The 10,138-nt window shown below is 39.0% G+C and overlaps 1 non-coding gene across 1 annotated transcript; it reads right to left on the reverse strand.

The window, feature by feature from the left end:
• Nucleotides 1-2,909: 2,909 nt before the first annotated feature.
• On the reverse strand, nt 2,910-3,015 carry LOC141603931 (small nucleolar RNA R71). The gene has a single exon (XR_012525766.1). It is a non-coding gene; the product is annotated as a small nucleolar RNA R71 (small nucleolar RNA).
• Between the last annotated feature and the right edge of the window lie 7,123 nt (nt 3,016-10,138).

Consider the following 10,138-nt stretch of genomic DNA (forward strand, 5'->3'; position numbering starts at 1 on the left):
AAGTTTATCATAAAAATGATTTGAAATGGTAAAAAACCGGTTTGAAAATGGAAAGAACGATGATAAGGCTAAAGTCGTATCACCTTAATCAAAGTAAACCTAAATTACTACTAACTAATAGCTAGCGGTAAGAAGGGTCGAATCCACAGAGAGGCGAGGTAATTATTCTAGTTTGTCAACATTCAAGTCTGTCTTTAAGTAACCAACTTTATGGGGGTTTTTATTGATTGATTTATAGCAACTAATAACAATGTAAATGAAGATGAATAACAATAATATTAAAGAGTCTAGGATCGGGTTCACTAGGTAGTCATCAAAGGGTAAGGTTTAATTCATTGATTGAGCAATTTATATTGTTGAAAGTCATATGATCGGTCGATTCTAATATGTCTTTTTAGATCTAACTTAACATGTAATCGCTATTATTAAGTTGATCTAATTCAATTATCTTGGCCTACACTAGTCTTAACCCTGTCGGTGATAATCCTAGTTCATGCAAGACTAATTAATCAATTATGATCAGTAATTAATCAACTAGATTTAAGACGATAATTAAACAACAATCAAAAGGCTATTTAACAATCAATTCATAAGTAAACCCCTTTTCTAACAACCTAGATTCCCCTTCTCCCTAGATTAAAGATTTAGATACTCATGTTAAAGGGAAGAACAATAATAGCAATGATAAAGAGAAACATAATTAAAAGCATAAAAGGTGAATAAGTAATTGAATTATAATTATTGAAGAAAGATTAGATCAATACCGTTGATACGTGCAATTTTTATAGACTTTTTAGCCTCTTATTGCACGCATTTCTATGCCATTCTCATTGCTTTGTATTGCAAAATGCCCCGAATTGGCTACTTTGGTTTATTTTGTCTTAATTGCAGAAATGGACCTTAAAGTAGTGGAATCGCGCCTTTTTCGTCCTTCTTAGCATGCATTTTGAGGAGATGGAGATTTTAGAGCAGAAGTCGTACCTCGGGAAGCGTGAAGGAAGTCCTTGGAAAGCTAACCAAACGAAGTCAAGGTTGTTTTTCAGTGGAAGACACTCGATCGAGAGCCTTTATAGGTCGATCGAGTAGTTTGACAGATGCAGGTGTTCGATCGAGTGGTTTCTGAACTCGATCAAAGTAGGCTAATTTAGAAGTGTTCGATCGAGAGCCCCAGTTGATCGATCGAAAGGGTTTTCTACAGAATCACTCGATCGAAAAGAATAAAAGGGTTCGATTGAGTGACTAGCTATTATATACGGGTTTCTTAATCCGTGTTAGGTTTATTTTTATGTTAATAATGACTTCCCTATATAAAGGAAGTCGAGATTAGGTCATAATTACGTTTGGCAACTCATACTTTACTCTAAATCTCTGTTACTTTTCTAATTACTGCTGCTACTCTGTTCTTTACTCCAGATTCGCTCTTTTGTAATCTTTCTTTACCCTTAGTCTCAATCTAACTTATTGCTTGCTTTTAATTATTGCTCTACTTTGTCTTTTGTCCTTTAATTCTTATTGTTATCATTGTTAGTGTGTGCTTCATCTTATTAATCTATTTATTATGTCTCTTATTAGCGCATTCATCGTTATTGTTGTTAAATCTGATAGCATGAGTAGCTAAATCCTTTTATGTTAGGATTAGGGGAGCCATGGTAGTATTGTAACGATGCTGTGAATAGGCTAGATGATTGATTGTGAGAACCTGTGACCATAGCAATATAACGGTAATATGTTTAGTTGAGTGCACGCTTCTAAACGACTTTAGTCAGGTTAAGTTTGCTCCTAGATCGGAGGATTGGAATGAACAGACCTGCTATGAACAGTAGACTACCCTAATGAGGACGGAAGTTAAGTTAGTTGTAATCTAGGGTGGATAGCGGACCGGAAGGACCTTTCCCTTGCCCTTCTCATAGTAGATTGTCTAGACTATTTATGACTGAGTTAGTGAAATGCCTTGGTGAACCGAAATCCTGACATACCTCTTCTTATATGATCAATCTTAGCTTTTTGTCGCCTTTATTGCTCTCCACTTTATTTCTCTTGCTTTATATCTCCAGTAGTTTAGAAAACAAATTTAAAACCCCCCAATTGTGACCCGACAGATGTGCTTAGCAGATAGATACTTAGCCTTCCTGTGGAGATCGACCCTACTTACCGCTAGCTTCTGTTAGTTGTACTTAGGTATTTATTTTTGGTACCTAACGATGGTATCAAATTTTGCCGCCGTTGCCTGGGAGGCAATTGCCTATTTGTCTGTTTTTTGTTTCATTTGTCTCTCTCAGTCTCTGGGAATTTTTATTTCTTGAGACAGTTCTTATTTATTTCTCCAGTGCTGTTTATGCCTAGGTCTATCAGGTCAGAGTTAGTTCAAGCTGATCCTGAACCAGAAAGGACCTTTCATTATAGACAGAGACTACAGAGAGAGATTCAAAAGGAAGCCTTGAGTACTTTTGAACCCGAGCTAGAACACTTTCTGTTTGTAGAAGACCCGTCTTGTGAAGAAGACAATTCTATTTCTGCCGTAAGTCTAGTGAAGATGCCTAATATCGCGAGTCACTCAGAGCCCACAACTGCCTGAATCCCTAAAGGTTTCAAACTTGCGACTGAGGATGGGAATACATTTGACATTCAGCCTTCCTACATCAATCTGGTCGAATGGAACCTGTACCGAGGTGTGGCGGGTGAAGATCCGCGTAAGCAAATGAAAGTTTTCACAGACTGTTGCTCAACCATTCCCGCTACTAAGGGAGTGACCCAGGACAAGATTAAGGAGGTCCTATTTCCTTTATCTTTGACCGATGGAGCCCGTGAATAGCTCACAGATCTTGACAGAACCGCGGCTGGGATCACCAACTGGGAGACCCTGGCCCTTGCCTTTTACAAAAGGTATTTTCCTCCACAACGAACTAATCAGCTAAGAGAAAAAATTACAAGTTTCAAGCAAGCACCAGATGAGAACTTCTATGAAGCTTGGTGCCGGTTTAAGAAGTTGGTGCGGTCTCTTCCTCATCATGGTTTTGATCAGTGGTTCTTGTGCAACCAGTTCTATAATGGGTTGTATGACGACCACCGTGCTATTTTGGACGCCTCATCAAATGGGCGATTTCAGAAGAATAATGATGATGACAAGGGATGGGGAATTATAGAGAAGATGGCTACCCATTGAGCTGAGTATGGGAACTCGAGAGATGGTATTCGGACAGTTAATTCTGTTGATAATTCAGTTGTAGCTCAGCTGGAAGCCATGAATGCCCGTTTTGATAAGTTGGAGTTGCATAATGCTGGTGATCAACAGACGGTTCACTTGTTAACTAGACAAGAAACCGTTTCATGTGAGAGGTGCGGTAGTAATGACGGTCACACTGCTGTTGACTGTCTAACTGAGAAGGAGCAAGTTCTTGCCTTTTAGCAATATAGGCAAGGAGGTTCCTATTATAACAATCAGAGTGGAGTCCATCCTAATTTGAGATGGACTAGTCAGAATGTGTTGAATCCTACACCTCCACCGCAGCAACACCATCCATATGTTCCTCCTCACAAAGCTCAACAAGGCTTTCAAAAGCCTCCACTTTTCTACCGCCGCAACAAGGAGCTTCTTCTAGTGGTATAAGTGAGATGACTGAGTTGAAGTCAATGATATAATAGTTGACTATCCAATTGCAAAAGAGTGAACAACAAAAAGATGTGGCAATCAAGTCACTCGAGTCTCAGATAGCTCAACTTACCACTAACCAATCTTTAAAGAAGCCAGGCCATTTACCATCTCAACCTGACAAGAATCAACATGAGACGGTAAATCTGATAAATTTTCGAAGTGGTCTTTCATATGACGAATCCAAAATGTCAACTGATGAAGACATATCAGACCCGGAAAATACTGTTGCAGGGCGTGAACAATCGTCATTGGGCGAATCTATGCTGAATCCAAGGAAAATACTCGATCGACTCATTTATGGTGGTCGATCGAGTAGAAATGCTGGGAATATTACTCGATCGAGTGAAGTTAATGTTCGATCGAGTAAGGCTGATTATGAAGAACTCGATCGAGTAGAGGATAGTCCTCGATTGAGGGAAATTGCTGAGGAAAATGCTCGATCGAGAGGAAAAAGGAATCGATCGAATAGAAATGATGAAGATCGTGTTGAGACGTTGGTAGAAAGAAATTAAGGCTTGGAAATTCCTATCACGGTTCCATTTCCGAAGCGATTGCAGAACAAGAAGGCCGAACAACAGTTCAGAAAATTTGCTGATATTTTAAAGAGCCTTCATGTCAATGTTCCATTCGCCGAAATGCTTACCCAGATACCCTCTTACATGAAATTTATGAAAGAAATATTAACGCGTAAGAGGCATATTACTGATCATGAAATGGTAGCTTTGACTAAAGTAGGGTCCGCCTTAGTTCAGAATAAGACACCACCCAAACAATCAGACCCGGGTAGCTTTTCGATTCCGTGCCATATAGGAACCCACTTAATTGACAATGCGCTATGTGACTTAGGAGCTAGCGTAAGTGTCTTACGATTGTCTCTCGCTAAGAGACTAGGTTTGACCAAATTTAATTGCACCAATATGACTGTTCAAATGGCCGACCGTAGTATATCATGACCCTTAGGTGTCTTAGAGGACATACCTGTGAAAATCGGGAGATTCTTTATTCCCGTTGATTTTGTGGTCTTAGATATACCCGAAGACTCTTATACTCCTATTATTTTAGGGCGACCATTTCTTTTTACTGCTCGCGCGGTAATTGATGTTGGCGGGAAGACCCTTACTTTCCAGGTAGGAGATGGGGAGCTGACATTTTATCAGTCCAAAGCTCGTAGGGCCCCTACGCAAGTTCAACCTTGCAATGCCTTACCCTCTATAGACCCAGACTTAGACTCTCTAGCTGAAAATATTGAATATTGTGCTGCTATAGTGACACCTCCGCCTCAGATTGAGAGCAAAAAGGAGGACCATTCTGTTGTTTTCCTTGCTGCAGGTACACACAGAGTGGATACTAGAGATGCTGTCGGTCATGGTGCAGTGCAAGTCAAGTTAAGTGATGGGAATGCTGCAAGTGATGATGCCAATAAGAGTGTCAGAGGGAAGAAGAAAGTGAAGGCGTATGTAGACGCGAACTATTCTTCTTCTATCAGTTCAAGTTCAAGCTCATGGCAATCCAAGAGGACGGTCCGCGATGCTGAAGGGACCTCCTCCAGTCAGAAGCCCTCTTTTAGACTGTTAGACAATAACGTAGTTAGTTTTAGAATAAAACCACATATAGACTGCGTATTTTGTGAATTTGGTATTTTCGAGAAGCATTTCTACGTGTTTTCATGCAGGTTTGAGGAAGATTTATTGCATTGGGACGCGTGCGAAAGGAAAACAACTCGATCGAGAAATTTTTGTACTCGATCGAGAGGAATGCCCAGGTAAAATGTTCGATCGAGCAGTTTAAAGCTCTCGATCGAATTGACTAAAAATAAGAGTTCTCGATCGAGAGGCATTTTACTCGATCGAAAAGAATGCAGGAAGAAGGTCTCGATCGAGTGGTTTCAAATCACTCGATCGAGTGACTATGCTCTACTTACACGCAGGGAGTATTCTTTTCCTCTTCTATTTTCATTTTATTTCTTCTTCTCCCCTTATTTTTGTGATAAAACCTCCTAAAAATCCCCAAATCCTCTATTGTTCTTCCCCATTGCCAATTTCAAACACCCACATTACATTCCTTGCTTGTATTTAGACAAAGGCCCTCACCCTTCACCTTCAAATTCGTCTTGTTTGCGGTTTAATTGGAGAATTAGGGTTTGCTTGAGTCGGGTCAAAATCCGATTAATTCTTGCGTTTTTGTTGATTATTTTGCATCTCCTTGTGGGTATTTGTCAAGTAAGTTCTTTCCCCTTTGTTTCTTGTTGATTAATTGCTTATTTTTGACCTAATTAAGGGCTAGGGTTTTGAAAATTTTTGAAAATTTGGGGAAAATCGTGTTTTAATGGCTTAATTGACTGATTAAGGACTTATTTGATTGATTAGGATGGATAGTAACACCATGTCCTCTACTAGTTCTAATGTTACCCCATCCCTTTATGAGACGGTGGTCCCTGCTGCTGTCACCGTCACTAGCCCTGCTACTGTTTCTGCTGCCACCACCGCAGCCACTGTCCCTTCCTCGGAGAGGCCCAATTTGATTAAGCTAGTGTTGATGATGCCTTAAGACAAATTAATCTCATTGTTATTTAATTGTGTGCCTCTTAAATTTAACCATGTAGCATGAAGCTCCAATTGTCAATTCAAGGTTATCAAGAATGTCATCATGAAGATCAAAGATGAAGATTGTCATTAGTGCTAAAGTCATGTGTTGTAAGGTAATCGCTTAACACGAATTTACGTTTAGGTGCAAAAACTACAGTTCAGTCAACTGTTAATTAAGGCTCATCTTTGAAAGAAATATTTCGAAACTATTTGAATCTTTGTTAAAATGCTTTCAATGTTCACAAATGTTTTCTGGAAATAATTTGAAGTCTTTTAAAGAAAATAAAGCTTTCAATGTCTTGCTAAGGAGTTTGCTTGCACAATAAGACACTTACTGTAAATGGGTTATTTGCTTTTACATTTATGGAAATGTTTATGGTTCCCATAATTAAACACAACCATTTATGCTTGTTTCTTGTTGAAAAACCCAACCTATTTTTGTGTGTGTGCACAATCTGATTTCTTGCAATCTTAGGCACCGATTTCTTGAGGAAGAATACTCGGTTGCTTGGTGAAGAATTCGGTTGGCTTGTGCATGTTGCCCAAGCAAATTACTTACATTATTTTATTCACTTATGCTTATGAGTGTAAGATATTTTAATGTGTAAAGTATACTACATGGACATTATAAATAGCTTGCCTAATTCATTTTTATAAGTGTGCAATAACGAGTTTAAAACTGAAAAAGACTTAAGCTTTCAATCGAGTAAATTAACTTTGCAAAACCGTTTTTCATTTCAAAATCTTTGAATCATTTTGCAAGTTTGTTTATCTATCTTTTGAGTCTTTTATTGAGTTATTGTATTGCACCTAGTCGTTTAGTCGTGTTCAAGGATCCCGTGTTTTTTCTTAAACTTTATCTCCTCCATTCAATTGAGTGAACAACATTGAGATACGTGGAGTCTTGTAACAACCGGGTAGAACCAAACAAGTCTTAAGATAGAGTTATCCTTAAGCATGAAGTCTTCTAAGCGGAGTAGCTTTTGAGCATGAAGTCTTTCGGCGGAGTAGCCCAAAGCAAAAGCCTTATTGCGGAGTAGCTTTAAGCAAGGAGTCTTTCGGCGGAGTAGCCCAAAGCAAAAGTCTTGGAAGCGGAGTAGCTTTTAAGCTTTAGCAACCGGAGTAGGTTGGGGAGTTATTTTATTATTCGGGGTGGTCTTAGTTTGTATGAGTTTACTTCTGAGACGTTTAATAAAATAGCCTGGACGTAGGTCGCGGAGTAGTGACCGAACCAGTTTTAAAAACATCGTTTGTCATGTCTATTTCGTTTTATTTCCGCTGCACATTCTACTCACGTTTTTATCTACAGAATCAACTGTTGAGTACACTGTAACTTCTGCTTGCTGAATCGTTGTTGAATACTTCTAACTCTCTAGTTCTAAGTATCGACTTCTCCTTTCATCTAAGCATTGTTTAAAGTGTTTAAGAGTTTTTAAAGAAGCTTTCATTAAGCTTAAATTTTAAATATACACCTAATTCACCCCTCCCCCTCTTAGGTGCTCTCGCCCGTGACTCTTCAATTGGTATCAGAGCCTTGTGCTCTTGATAGCTGGTTAATTACTAGAGAGTTGATCCTATAATCATGGACGAGAAACATACTAAGTACCTTATCTTCAAAGGGGGTAACTACTTGGTGGAAGCACCGTATGGAACACTACGTCAAAAGTATGGATTATGAGTGTTGTGTCATTATTCAAAAGGGTCCCCTTGCTATAACGGTTACTGACTCTGATGGGAACAGTGTGGTAAAAAGTGAGGAAAGTTATGTCGAGGCTGACTATCGTAAAGTCGAGAAAAATTCTAAAGCCATGTCCATTCTTCAATATGGCATCGGTGAACAAGATATCAATCGCATCTCCGGATGTACCTCGGCTAAAGAGATTTGGGACACCTTAAACCTTGCATATGAAGGAACGTCTCAAGTCAAGAAGCATCGTATTGACCTTCTCATGCAACAATATGAGATGTTCAATATGATGAAAGATGAGTCAATCAATGGTCTTTCTTCTCGCTTTTCTAGTATTGTTAATGAACTTAAGGGTCTAGGTAGAGAGTTTGAATCCGAGGATATAGTCCGAAAGATCCTTTGTAGCCTAAGTTATAAATGGCAACCGAAGGTGACGGCTATTGAGGAGGCTAAAGATCTGTCCAAATTGTCCCTCAATGAGCTAATGGGTTCACTCATGGCACACGAGTTAAGTCTCGCAAAGCGCTCGGGTGAAAGTTCCAAAGCTAGAGGTTTCGCTCTCAAATCAACCTCAAGTGATGAGGAAGAATATGGAGATGACGAACAAGCTATGTACTCACGTAACATGGCGGATATGATCAATAGTCACAATCCTAAGAAGTTCAACAATACTAATAGAAAACGTTTTCAAAAGAAGAGATCTTATTCCACGGTGGCTTGTTTCAAATGTGGTGAGAAAGGTCACCTTATAAAAGATTTCCCCAAGTGGAATGAGTTCAAATCTAGATAAAAACGAGATTTTGTAAAGAAAAATTTTAAGCATAAAGTCATGTCTGCAATATGGGGTGTATCTGATTCCGATGAGGATGAAGTCCTTGAGGAAGAATTAGATGCCAAAGTTTGCATGACAACTCGTCTTGATCTTGACAGACCCAAGTCTTCAAAGAAAGAATCCGCACTCTGCCTTATGGCTCATTCCGACGACTCCAGCGATGACTCCGACACCGAGGTAATGAATCTCAAGAACAAGGTGAGAACTCTTTCTAAAGATAAGCTTTGTTTGATGTTTGACGACGTACTTGACAAGAGTCTAGCTAAAAACGATAAACTCTATGACTTGCAAACTCAAATTGAGGAAATTGCTGAAGAAAATGTTGGTTTTAGAGAGTGTCTAGACGAGAAAAAAGAAAGTAACATCATTCCATCACTCAGAAAAGAAATTGAGGAAAGAAAACCTTGCTCTCACGAATATTGCTAGCTCGTCAAAATCAACAGTTGCCTCAACTGTTGCTTTTGATGTTGAAAACGAAAACGAGTCTTTGATTATTCAAGTTGATATTTTGACTAAAGAACGAGACTCACTGCTAGCTGACCTTACCTCGTGTCGACATGATAATAAGCAACTTGAACAAATTGCTATGTTGCTTAGTGATGAATGTGTCATGCTAAATCCGCTTTCGACAAAGTAGGCAAACTAAATCTTGACCATCTTGCTAAAATTGAAACATTGACCAAAGAGTTGCATAATGCTAAAGCGTTTTACAGGAAATGGGAAGGTAGCCAAAACATTTTAGACTCTCTCATAAATCAGTCCCAAAGATCTGAAGAGAAAGCTGGACTTGGTTTCAAAAGTAACAGTTCAGTGAACTGTAACTTCCGAAACCAGGAACCAAGCAAGACTGATTTTCGAAGGAGAAAATATGCAGGCCTTCCTGAGTATATTGTTTGCAACTTTTGTGGTAAGACAGGTCATGAATTTAATGGTTGTCCTAACAGACTAAACGACTTAAACAAGAACATCAAGGTTACTAAAAAGGAGTGGGTTCGCAAAGATTTGATTAACAATTCAACTCACAAAAAGGGATCTAAATTCGTTTGGATTCCTAATCTAACCTCTTGATTTCTTATAGGCATTCGTGAGAGGCAGCAGCAATTGGTACTTGGACAGTAGATGTTCACGTCATATAACGGGAAGTAGAAACCAATTTCTCTCACTAGAAGCCTACAATGGTGGCACCGTGACGTTTGGTGACAATAAGAAAGGTGAAATTATTGCAATCGAAAAGGTTGGTAAGTCATCATCACAATGTGTCAACAAAGTGTTGCTTGTCAAAGGTTTGAAGCATAATCTCCTTAGCATATCTCAATTGTGTGATAATGGTAATATTGTTGAATTTTGTGCTAGTGAATGTCGTGTCTTAGATGGTAATACAA

Source organism: Silene latifolia, chromosome 9 (genome assembly GCF_048544455.1).
Source record: "Silene latifolia isolate original U9 population chromosome 9, ASM4854445v1, whole genome shotgun sequence".
Classification (NCBI taxonomy): domain Eukaryota; kingdom Viridiplantae; phylum Streptophyta; class Magnoliopsida; order Caryophyllales; family Caryophyllaceae; genus Silene; species Silene latifolia.